Raw genomic sequence first — 13,977 nt, forward strand, 5'->3', positions numbered from 1 at the left:
ATAGGTCTTTGTACATCAAAACCAGAATCTTGAACTTGGCCTGGTAGCTGATGGGCAGCCAATGTAATTTTTTCAGCAGTGAGGTAACATGATGGTGATACCCTGCCCCAGTGAGCAGTTGTGCCACCACATTTTGTACCAGTTGCAGCTTCCGGATCAACGTCAAGGGCAGCCCCACATAGAGCACATTACAGTAATCCAACCTTGTATTCATTGCTGCACCAGCAGAACTCTGTAGGACTTGTTTCCTTTCCTCCCCATGCACACCCCCAAAATCTGCTCTAGTGGATCCCCCAAACCCCTGGAGCCAATTTTGAGAGGACAGGAGAGGAAAAGTAAGTGCCGTTGCATGCACAGAAATCTGTTGTGACAGGGGAGCTGCAGAACTGGATATGGCCCACGGTGTTTGTGTATTTGCAGCACTAGGATTACAATGTGTAAGTCTCAAGGAGCACAGTGGGATTTACTTCAGAATAAACAGGCACTGGTTCATGGCATTTGACTACAATCCTAAAAACATTTATTTTAGAAATAAGCTCCATGAACTCACTAAGATACTTCCAAGCAAATAAGGATATGATCAAATTGCAGTTTACATTTTATTTCCCAGAATTGTTGACAGCAGGATTTTGCAGTTGAAGGTGGACCTCTATGTTTCTTCCTTCTTCTTAACAAGATGTAGTTTGCTTTCCTCAGGGCCAGAGCCTGTTTTCAATGTTAGGACTGAACCTGAGTAACTATAAGCAACTTCCCATACCTTCTAGGAAGATGGTTAATTAATTACTTAAAAAAACACACTCAACAATCTCCATTTCCTGTAAGAGATAAAACATCTGCAGCTCCTTCAAACAAGTCACTAACCTTTCAAATGACTTGGCCTCAGGGCATTAAGAAGGGGAAGATAAGCCCACAGAGTTAAAGTAGCACAGATAATCAAGCTGACTCAGGCAGTTAGGTGCAAACGACAAAATAAGGAAGCTGTGCTGATTGTATAACAAAGCAGGATGCTTCAGGTGAAAGTGAAAATACTGTCTCAGTCATTTCTGCATTGGTAATTGAAAGCTCACTCAGCCTATGAGTGCAATGGATTCCCCATCACCACTTCCAAATAGGACAGGAGAGGAGTTGCAAAGAATGGACTTTTAAAATCACCTGGGGCAGTTTATACTCATTCCAGACCACTAGTTATTTGTATGCCTGATAGAAAATAAATATTGATAAAAGTTATCATGTTAAGATCTTAACATGTTAAGACAAACTGGAAGAGGTTCAGAGGAGGGCAGTAAGGATGCTCAGGGGACTGGAAACAAAGCCCTATGAGGAGAAACTGAAAGAACTAGGCATGTTAAGCCTTGAGAAGAGAAGATGGAGGGGAGATGTGGTACCACTCTTCAAATACCTGAAAGGTTGTCACACAGAGGAGGACCAGGATCATCTTCTCCATCATCCCAGAGTGCAGGACATGGACTACATAAGAACATAAGAAGAGCCTGCTGGATCAGGCCAGTGGCCCATCTAGTCCAGCATCCTGTTCTCACAGTGGCCAACCAGGTGCCTGGGGGAAGCCCGCAAGCAGGACCCGAGTGCAAGAACACTCTCCCCTCCTGAGGCTTCCGGCAACTGGTTTTCAGAAGCATGCTGCCTCTGACTAGGGTGGCACAGCACAGCCATCATGGCTAGTAGCCATTGATAGCCCTGTCCTCCATGAATTTGTCTAATCTTCTTCCTGTTCTGGCCTGTTTGCACTGGCTACCCATTTGTTTCCGAGCCAGATTCAAGGTGCTGGTTTTGACCTATAAAGCCTTACACGACGTGGGACCACAGTATCTTGTGGAACGCCTCTCCCGCTATGAACTGACCCGGTCACTTCGCTCAGCATCTAAGGCCCTCCTCCGGGTACCAACCCATCAGGAAGCCCGGAGGACAGTTACTCGATCTAGGGCCTTTTCTGTAGTGGCCCCCGAACTGTGGAACAGCCTCCCCGAAGAAGTACGCCTGGCGCCGACGCTTCTATCTTTTCGGCGCCAGGTTAAGACCTGGCTGTGCTCCCAGGCATTTTAAGCGTTTAATGTTATAATTTTAAATCTTTTTTTTGTTTGCTGTTTATGTTTACTGTTGGTAGGTTGATTTTATTGTGATATTCTGTATTTTAATCTTTTTGTACACCGCCCAGAGAGCCACTCGCTATGGGCGGTTTAAAAATGAAACAAATAAATAAATAAAATAAATAAATAAAGCCATCCAAGCTGGTGGCCATTACTGCATCTTGTGGGAGCAAATTCCATAGTTTAACTATGCGCTGAGTGAAGAAGTACTTCCTTTTGTCTGTCCTGAATCTTCCAACATTCGCTTCTTTGAATGTCCACGAGTTCTAGTATTATGAGAGAGACAGAAGAACTTTTCTCTATCCACTTTCTCAATGCCATGCATAATTTTATACACTTCTATCATGTCTCCTCTGACCCGCCTTTTCTCTAAACTAAAAAGCCCCAAATGCTGCAACCTTTCCTCGTAAGGGAGTCGCTCCATCCCCTTGATCATTCTGGTTGCCTTCTTCTGAACCTTTTCCAACTCTAGAATATCCTTTTTGAGATGAGGCGACCAGAACTGTACACAGTATTCCAAATGCAGCTGCACCATAGATTTATACAATGGCATTATGATATCAGCTGTTTTATTTTCAATACCTTTCCTAATTATTGCTAGCATGGAATTTGCCTTTTTCACAGCTGCCGCACATTGGGTCGACATTTTCATCGTGCTGTCCACTACAACCCCGAGGTCTCTCTCCTGGTCGGTCACCGCCAGTTCAGACCCCATGAGCGTATATGTGAAATTAAGATTTTTTGCTCCAATATGCATAATTTTACACTTGTTTATATTGAATTGCTTTTGCCATTTTTCCGCCCATTCACTCAGTTTGAAGAGGTCTTTTTGGAGCTCTTCGCAATCCTTTTTTGTTTTAACAACCCTGAACAATTTAGTGTCATCAGCAAACTTGGCCACTTCACTGCTCACTCCTAATTCTAGGTCATTAATGAGGTCACTAATGGGCTAGGTCACTAATGAGCTCAAGCTACAGGAAGCCAAATTTCAGCTGAACATCAGGAGAAACTTCCTGTTAGACCAGTACAATGGAACCAATTACCTAGGGAGGTGGTGGGCTCTCCAACACTGGAGACATTCAAGAGGCAGCTGGACAGTCATCTACCAGGTATGCTTTAAGTTGGATTCCTGCATTGAGCAGGGGATTGGACTCAATGGCCTTATAGGTCCCCTCCAACTCTACTATTCTATGATTCTATAATCTAAAGTATTCCAGTCAAATGATGAACAGATGAGATTTACATTTTGCATGAACTTCAGCCAGATCATCTCCTACAACCACAGCCCTCATATTGGCACAGAATCAGAAAGAACATCAGAAGTCATCTAATCTAACCTGCTACTCAGTGCAAGATCTGCAATGGAGGATATGTCTACAGCATCCCCAGCAGATGGTTGTCCAACCTCTTTTTAAATACTTCTAGGAGAGAGTCCACAACCACCACAGACTGTCTGTTTCATGGTTAGGGAAGGAGAGTATGTTCGTGTATGTAGCATCCCACTCAACTAGCAAAAAATATATTTTTGCTCATGCAGGTCAGACAGGGCTTTTTCCTTAAAGGTGACAGAGTTTTTCCACATTATGCTGCCCCACTTTCAAGGCTATAAGATAGTAATAGAGACCTCAAAAATGACACAAAGTTTCTTTCCTCTCCTGGGGGTAGGATATCTCCCACAAGGGATCAATATACACTCTGCCAAATCTATATAGTAAAATAGGTTTGTACATTTATAAATCAAGATTGGGAAACCTATCCCAAACTAACTTTCCTAATACATTTAGTTCAAAACATTCACTTCAACAAAAAAAGGTGGGGGAGAACCCTCATTAATACCCTTCCTTATTTGCAAAAGGCACAGGGTTGCAGAGAAGCCACAACACTTATATGTGTAGTGGACATGTGAAATAACATTTACCATACTTACCCTAATAGATGTGAAGTACAGGAGGGAAGGAGAGTATGGCACCATTTTAGAGCAACTGTGGACTGTTTGGGGGATGGGAAAAGACAAAACTGTTATTGATTCAGATATATTGCAGCTGAGCTTTGGTAGAAAAAGAGTCTATTTATCACTATAAGAAAACCACTGTGCATCTGATCAAATTGTTCAGCAAACAGGAGATACCAAATACACAAAATGTTATTTTATATACTCTTAACTTCTGCTGGTGAAAAGTATTTGAGTTGCACATATCACCTTCACAGACCTCTCCATCAGGCTAAATGTTAGTTGCCAGCTCCAAACTATTTACAGAGTCAGCTCGCTGACACATGCAAATCCTTATAAGCAACTCAGCTCTGTATGGAGATGAAAATTGAATGTTTTTCCAACCTGCCTGATGAAGAGTTGTATAAGCCAGCCTTGTATTTAAGGCTTAAATTTTAAGCACTACCCTGGCAGCCGTAACAGACAAGGAACTGCATCAGGCAAGTGAGTGGGTTGATGGAAGAGGAATATAGCTCTCTACCTCTCTTCCATACCCAAGTACGTTTCTGTACTTGGGTATGCAGACTGCCAGAGGAGGGAAGCCCCTCCCATGTAAACAGCACAGAAATACAGCTCCATCTCTCCTTGCCAGTCTCCAACAGGCTGGTAAAGATTTTTGCAGCCTAGTAACTTGTGTGCTCATCTATAAGCCTGATGTAAACAAAACAAGATGACATATTGTTTTCATACTTCCAAGTATACGTTTGTACATTAACAAGTCTTAAATTGTTCACAAGTCCAGGTTGCACATGAATATCATCTATTTTTACTTCAAATTCCCCACAGGAAGATTAGGACACAGGCTCATATATTAACTTGAGCCCAGGGCCAAGGCAAAACCAGATGGAACAGCAGCAGTTGTCTAAGTCGTGGTATCAAGGGCATCTCCATCCCAAAACAAGCAAAGATGTTATCTCTCTAACCTGGGCTGTAGCCTGAGTGGAACATAAATGAAGCTGAGAAAAATAGCCAAAGCATGCTTGTTAGCTGGAAGTCAGTAGCATGACAGATTAAGCTACCTCCTTCACGTGCCTCTTTGGTGCATTTTTAACTTCACCAGTGGACTAGCTGATGGGGGTTTCTGGTACAGTCCAACCCACAACTAAAATGCCTTACATCCATGCAGCTCAAGCCTTGCTCTGCTAAACTAGGATTTCTTTTCTCAAAATGCCTAAACTGGAGTCTACAATCTAAACTGGGCACATAATTAAACATACTCTTCAGAAAGATATAGCTTGCCTCAGAAGCACTCTAACAATCCTACTGAATAAGCTTAGTGACTCATAGTTATCACTTCCTAAACATATCCCACAGTTCCAAAGAGTCCCAATTACCTCAGAACCACTCCATCACATCCTCTCACTATTTTCTCTAAAGTTTTGGCAAGAAATGCTGCACACTGCTGATGAAAAAAAAAGTAACTTAAAAAAATCCTCCCAAACCACTTCTCTGAAAACACAGCCCAGACATCAAACCCACTATTGCCTATGCTTCAGTATATTTCTTGTGCTGACAAGCAAAAATAAGAAAATGAACTATGTATATGCCTGGCTGGCCGCCTCCAGACTATAACATTAAAAAAATAAGAATAGAGGGTGCAACAGCAACCAGCATCAGCCATGGTGAGACCTACCATGCCTGTTCTGGCTCAGGTGCTGACACCAGACCTCTTTGCTGCTGCCCTCATCGTCTCATGCTCTCTGAGTGGTCATTGCGGGAGGTGGTGGAAGAGTACAATCCAAACTCCAGCCCTGTCTGTACCACTGGCCAATACCATGTTGGGGCATGACAGTATAAAAATAGTAAGACATAAAAAAAAAATTGCACCTCAGAAAACTTCCTGGAAGAATATATTCTACTGTGGAAGCAGCTAGAGGCACACTAGATGCAAGGGTATGCAAAGCTGAGTACACTCTGGAGATCCTACTGGCTTCCATATGCTGAAAGAGGAATATATAGGGGAGGGATGGGGAACCTGTTGCCCTCCAGACGTTGCTTGATTACCATTCCTATCACCCCTGCTCATGTTGGCTGGGGCTGATGGCAGAATACCCCATTGCTGATGATGGGGATGGGATTTAATTGAAGTCATAACTCATCCCTAAAACCTAGGACCAGAATCATACCAAAAAAGGTATATCTGAGCTAGGGTTGCCAGGTCAGAAGCATCCCAAACCCTGAGATTGGGGGGGGTTCTAATGATGTCATAGGGGCATGCCTGTGACATCATGGGGCAGGTCTGAGTGATGTCACGGGGCAGCCCCGAGTGATGTCATTAAGCATGACACATTAAGCATCAACCACAGTTGCTTCGCGCATACAATTCAAACAAAAAAAATTCTCTGATTGGAAATTAAGATAAAAATCTTAGCTAAAAGATGGAGCCTGGGTAGGGAACATTGAATCTAGCCTACTTGCTTCTGGCAGAAAGGGTTTAAGTGCCCTCAGGCCATACCAGTCAGCAGGCCATTGTAGGAAGAAAGAAGCCTACTGTTGTGGAGATGTTAAATGGGAGCACTCAGGAGTAAAGATGGATGCCCCCAAAAGGCTGCAATTCTAAACACACTTACTGAAGGACTAAGCCCCATAGACCTCAATAGGACTTACTTCTCAGTAGATATGGTTTGTATTGTATTGTTGGTAAAGCTTGACTAGGGATCCTCTGCAAAGATATCCATATCCAAGTAGGGTTGGCAACCCCCTGCCTGGAATGCCCTGCCCCTACCTTCTAACATCCAAATTTCTTTACAGATTTGACCTTTCACTTCAGAAAGAGGTCTGAGAATTGAGTAAGAAGATACTCTACCCTTTTCTGTCTCCCCTGTTGGCTGCTATAAACTCACCTTGTCAGTCGACCCATTTCCAGTGAATATAACTGAAAGAGAGAAAGCACACATGATTTGGTCTACCTTCATAGGCAGCAGCTTGGGAACAACAACAAGTGCAGCCCCGCTGCCCAGTATGTGAATTCTCTTTTACCACTATTGGGCAAGAAACAAAAAAACAAGGTGCATCATCAATGGGTTTAAGAGGGTTGAGTGGAGCGCATGGAACGACTGTTGTTGCTTCTATAGAAGAAAGGGAGGATAAAGGTAAATGAAATGCAAATAGAAAAACAAAAACAAAAGAGTGATGATTTCTTAAATGCAATACCATACCAACCACAACAAGATTCCTATGAGTAAGGCAGAAAACTTTGCATCCCACAACCAGTCAGGATTCATAACCAAGAACAAAAACTAAAAAAATCCTAGCAGCCAGTTAGCCAAGGTCACAGAAATCCCCATGCAGCACAACCTGACCTGGGGACTGCAATTAGTGCAGAATGCTGTGGCACAATTGCTGACGAGTGAGACCTTCTCACTACATAATACCTCTGCTCTGTAATCTACAGTGGTTGTCGATTTGCTACCAGGACAAGTTCAAGGTGTGCTTTACATTTTATGGGTGCCACATAGTACTTGTTCTGCTCTTGTAAGAAATCAGTCCTTTAGTGTGGCAGTACCTATACTTTGGAACTCCCTGCCTATTGACATTAGGCAGATGCTTTAATTGTACTCTTTTCAGCACCTGCTAGAAACATTTTTTGTTTAGGCAAGCCTACCCAGGCATGTAGAAACTATTATGCTTTTTATCTGTTTTTAACTCATTGTTGGTTTTATTATTTTGAATATTTTAAAATACCTGTCTTCAATCGTTTTTGCCAATCATTTTATTATGTTTTAATTCCTTCTGTAAATTGCTTTTTTTTACAATAAAGTGGTATATAAATTGTAATTAAAATACATAAATAAATTTTAGAGTCACTGTGGCTCTTGGGTCTCTTTCTATTTTTAGGAACAAAGGAATCTGCCTTATATGGCATCTAGCTCAGTACTGATGATATGGACCAGCATTGGCTCTCCAGGATTCCAGGCAATAGTCTTCTCCAGAAATTGAATTTTGAACCTTTGCATGCAAAGCATGTGCCTTACCACTGTGCCTTCCCATTTAAAAAAACATCCTTTAAAATTGTTATTTTCAATTCACTAATGAATGCACATCATACCTAGTGCAGATCCACACCATTCATTTAAAGCATATTCAACACCCATTTGAAGGACATGAATCCCACTACAGAAACATGGGAACTGTAGTATGTTAAGGGTGGTGGGAACTGTAACTGTGAAGGGGAAACTACACTTCCCGGATTCTTTAGGGGAAGTTATGTGCTTTAAATGCAAGTTGGATTGTATCGTATTGTGTGGATCTAGTTAATAAACTTTGCCTGCATGTAAATTGGTTTAATTAATTTTTTATAATGGAAATGAGCTATAAAGTTTACTGGGTGACCATGGGCTACTCACCATCTCTCAGCTTAATCTGCCCCTCAGGATGAAACAACAGAGGGGAACCATGAACACCCCAAGGAAGGACACACTGAAAATGTAGAGGAAGTATTGTTATGGTTGTTGGATTTTATTTATATATTTATTTTAAATATTTCTATCCCACCCTTATACCCTATAATAGGGCACTCAGGGTGGATTACAATAAAATTGAACACATACATAATAAAATTGTACACAATAAAGATCACAAAAACATTAAAATAAATTAAAATATATAAAATAAAATTGGACTGGACTGCCTTCAAGTCGATCCCAACTTATGGTGACCCTTGTTGTTGTTGTTATGTGCCTCCAAGTCGACTACAACTTATGGCGACCCTATGAATCAGTGACCTCCAAGAGCTTCTGTCATGAACCAGCCTGTTCAGATCTTGTAAGTTCAGGTCTGCGGCTTCCTTTATGGAATCAATCCATCTCTTGTTTGGCCTTCCTCTTTTTTTACTCCCTTCTGTTTTTCCAAGCATTATTATCTTTTCTAATGATTCGTGTCTTCTCATGATGTGTCCAAAGTATGATAACCTCAGTTTCATCATTTTAGCTTCTAGTGATAGTTCTGGTTTGATTTGTTCTAACACCCAATTATTTGTCTTTTTTGCAGTCCATGGTATCAGCAAAGTTCTTCTCTAACACCACATTTCAAATGCGTTGATTTTTCTCTTATCCGCTTTTTTCACTGTCCAACTTTCACATCCATACATAGAGATCGGAAATACCATGGTCTCAATGATCCTGACTTTAGTGTTCAGTGATACATCTTTACATTTGAGGACCTTTTCTAGTTCTCTCACAGCTACCCTACCCAGTCCTAGCCTTCTTCTGATTTCCTGACGATTGTCTCCATTTTGGTTAAGGACTGTGCCGAGGTATTGATAATCCTTGACAAGTTCAATGTCCTCATTGTCAACTTTAAAATTACATAAATCTTCTGTTGTCATTACTTTAGTCTTTTTGACGTTTAGCTGTAGTCCTGCTTTTGTGCTTTCCTCTTTAACTTTCATCAGCATTCGTTTCAAATCATTACTGTTTTCTGCTAGTAGTATGGTGACGCTATGAATAGGGTTTTCATGGTAAGTGGTATTCAGAGGTGGTTTACCATTGCCTTCCTCTGAGGCTGAGAGGCAGTGACTGGCCCAAGGTCACCCAGTGAGCTTCATGGCTGTGTTGATGGAGAATTTTTATTTTCTCCTGTGGGATCTTTGCTGGGGGTCCTTTTCGTAATCAGTGACACAGGCTTAAAGCAAAAAGGTAGGCCTTTATTCTTACAAGCATATGCAGGGTCAGTCCCCCAGAAAATTTGGAGAGGACTGCAGTGAGGTACAGTCTGCACAGATCTTTTATACCGTACAATTACAGCATGTGACAGTAATTAACCAATCCCCTAAGTTCTTCCCCTTGTAATGTAACAGTTCTTCCCTCTTGCAATATTTCCAACCAATCAGATAACTTTATTAAAAGGAATTCATGTATATTCATAGTTTTACAGATACCTGCCATCTCATTGTCTTTGTTGTCTTCGCAGATTGATGTCAATCTGTCCCCTTGACTGATATTACCCCTATTCTACTGTCATACATTACTGATGATTTTGTGCTATACATTCCATTCCATCATGGCTTCTGATCAGCCAAGCTGGCCAGAGACATCTCTTAGGACATTACAACCTGTTCTTTTAAGTGATACCATGAGGCAAGGCCAAGTTTGGTTCACTTAGAGTGACTGGACGTTCTATGTGAAATTTCGCTTGTAACTTACCTTGCTATAGAGAAAGATTAATTTTAAATCACCATATTACAGCTGAAAGCCACACAATATAAAGAATGATTAGGGAACACAGTAAAGAAAAGGGGTAATTCTGAGCCAGCCACTCTCCATTAAATACAGAGGGTTGGGGAAGGCAACCCACTTCAGAACACCTCTCACCTCGAAAACACATTTAATTACATTTATGAAGTAAAATTATACACATCATGCCATTGTAAAAAATCAGTATCAAGCTCAAAATTTCTCTCTCCTCTCCACCTTGATTCTATTATGAAGACTTCCCTTAGCTGAGGCCATTGCTCTGCAGCATACAAGACCAGAGACATCTTTTCCAAGATCAAATAGTAAAAAGTATATTAATCAAAAGATTGTAAAACAATGCCAAATTAATGATCTGCCAGTCATGCGTTAGCCAACCTTGGCACAGAAAAGAGCTCAGGAATTTACAGCAAGGTGAGCTTGACCATTGCCTGCTCTCCCTACACACAGGCCTGCTTTTAATGCCTGTTGTGTGTGAATGTAGGGAAAGAAATCCATTTTTTTCTTCATCATTTTTAAGAACCCAAATTGCTTGGGGCCAGGATGCTTGGGGGATCCTCCATCAGTGTGGGGATTCAAACCCTGGTCCCTCAGGTCGTAGTCCAACACTTTAACCACTACACCACACTGGCTCTCCAATTAAAACACATAAAACACAATTAACACATAAAATACAATATATGTATACACATACACACTCATATACATATATGAGGGGGTGGTAGTGACGGGACTAAAGAGGTAAAATTAAAATAGAAGGCTAAGATCAGTTCAGGCTCTACCTTCAGTCTCTCCCAAAGGCTCTCTGGAACAAGATGGTTTTCAGAAGTCTCCTGATAACCATCAGGGACAGAGCAGAGCAGGCTTCTTGGGGTAGGGTATTCCAAAGCTTGGGGGCCACAGCTAAAAAGGCTCTCTCCCATGTTCCTGTCAGGCTAACATCTTTCATTCTGGGCACACAGAGGAGACTAGAGGCAGATGATATTAAATCCCAAGAAGGTACATATGGGCGTAAGCGGTCCCTTAGATACATTGGCCCAAGGCTGTTTAGGGCTTTAAAGGTCAGAACCAGCACTTTGAATTGAGCCCGGAAACAAATTGGGAGCCAGTGGAGTCAATAAAGCACAGGGGTGATTGATTTTAAAGGGATTTATTTCTTATTGTGAGCTGCCTTGGTTTCCAGACTGTAACCTTACCTCACAGGGTTGTTGGAAAGATATTACCATACCCACCCACCCACCCACCCACCCACCCACACACACACACACAGGAGATGTAAAAATACATACACCCCATATAACAGTGTATTGTCAAGACCAGTTGATCATTGCAGAAGATTAAAAAAATAAAATCAGTATTAGTTTCCTACATAATAAAAGCAGTGACACCTAAGCAAGACCTGCCTAATTGCTTTAAAAATAGAATTGGAGGGGGACAGAAAGATATACAACACAAACACAATTCTTTGCTATGTTCACTCAAAAGTCCCATCAATTTACAGCACAATCCTAACCATGTCTACTCAAAAGTAAGTCCTACTGAATTCAATGGGGTTTGCACTGGGTATGTGGGATTAGCATTGCAACTTTACTCCCAGAAAAGCAAGTACTGAATTAAAGCTTCATATTGGGAAGGTTTTCAAAACATTGCCCTATTAAAAATTTAAACTTGTCTGACTCCTGCACACAAGAGAGGAAAAGACTAAAAGCTATGTACTTACTCAATTTATTAGATTTTCAGAAAAGCAGGAAAAAGCAAGTTTTCTGAGTTGCAAAGGGCTCTAGCTGCTGCCTTGTCAATCACTGATGTCACTTATTGGCTACAAACCTGAAAGGGCTGAATTAGAGCAGCCATCCACGAGTGATTTAACTGAAGTTGGGGGGGCTGACATTTTGGTGTATACCTTGGGAACTAGATCACCTAGAAACTTAATTTTTTTAAAATGAAAGTTGACAGTCCAGAGATTAAGGTGAGTCACCTGGAGACCCAGAGAGGACCCCCCAAAACTGGAGTATCTGGCTGAAAACCAGACAACTAGCAACCCTAATCCGAGTGTATGCAGTTTCTTCCCTTCACTACAAAGTAACAGCACTCTGTACCCTCTGTCTGTATTGAGAATTCAAAATCACAAAATATGGCTTTGGAGAAGGCATAAGGCCTTTCTCTTTAGAAATTAAAGCAGTCTCTCCCAGCCTGGTGCCCTCCATATGTTTTGGTCTACAACTCCCATTAGCCCCAGACAATATGTCCAACAGTCAGGGATGACAGCTCTAGTCAAAAACATCTGGCTGACACCAAGTTGGCAGATGCTGGATTAAAATATAGTGGTATTTATGGACTCTAGGCTCCAGGAGGAGGCTACCTATTTGAATGCTCCCCCACTAAGTGGGGTTGGGGGATACTGCCAGTATATAAGAGAATGAAGTATTTATGTGAGAACCACTGTCCCTTGATCACATCCTTTATGTCTAGGGGTGGGGAAAAGAGGTTACATATTCAACCATACAATCCCAAGTTTCAGTTTCCAACCTATTATCTAGGAGCATTATTCAAAGTCCTTTTTTCCGGACATACTTCATATTAGGTAAGTTTTTAAAATTTCCAAATTCCTTAGTTTCAGAGTTCCAAATAACTTGCTCTTTTTTTTTCCTTTGGAGTCATACTAGTACATTAATGACCTGCTATTATTCTTTTTAAAATACCCTGGACTTTGTTCAGACTGCTGGGCACCTACAGTTCATGACTTCTCTTCATTCCTTCCAGTGCATATGAACGTTGATTATGCCACACTAAAAGGATTCTTGAAATGATCACATGATGCAGCAATCTGTGCATGAGAAGTTAATTTTACAAGTTACAATTTAGCTGAAATTAAATCACACCAAGCTTCACAATATTTACTAGCACAAGACTGCAGCAAAGCAAGCCCAATCCTATCATATTTTTAAAATGCTTATATCCTACCTTTCTGTTGACAATAGGCCTTCAAAGCAGCTTACAATAAACAAAACACCATACAATAAACAAAAAGGCTATTTCCATCAAAGAGCTGTAAGCTGCTCTATGCACCTGCTGAGGCTACAATCATATACCCACTTACCTAGGAGCCATCCACACTGAACACAATTGAACTTACTTTTGAGTAGACATGTATAGGATTACACTATTAAGAGCACCCAACTCTGACCCAAGCTCAGCGTGTGGAGAGTGGTATGAGGTGTAGAAGAGAGAAGACTTAATTTCAGAATTGTAACTTGTAGCATTGCTTTTCTCTGTCTCACGATTCCTGGCAGGTATTCTTCCTAATCCTTATACCGCTTATCAGTGTGTGTAGGATTAGAAAAAAATCCAGAACGATCAATACAACAGCTGGGTACTTCCTCCTAGCACTAACCCAAATCTGCAATACTTTTCCCACTCACCTGGGAGTAAGTCTTATTAAACACAGTGAGGCCCTTGCTTTCATAGAGCAGGGGCTGCCAAACCGCAGCCACAACCTTCATTCAGGTGGCCCATGGCTTGTCTGTGAATTTGTGGTTGAAGACAGGAGATGGCACATCTGTTAAATACTTCTATTGATTTTTAATTCAATTCATATTGTTTTTTTATTTTATATACTGTTTTCTACAGAATTCAAATTGCATCACAATAACATATAAGAAATAACAGAAGCAAACTATATGATTAAAAG

This window comes from Rhineura floridana, chromosome 1 (assembly GCF_030035675.1).
Source record: "Rhineura floridana isolate rRhiFlo1 chromosome 1, rRhiFlo1.hap2, whole genome shotgun sequence".
NCBI lineage: Eukaryota > Metazoa > Chordata > Lepidosauria > Squamata > Rhineuridae > Rhineura > Rhineura floridana.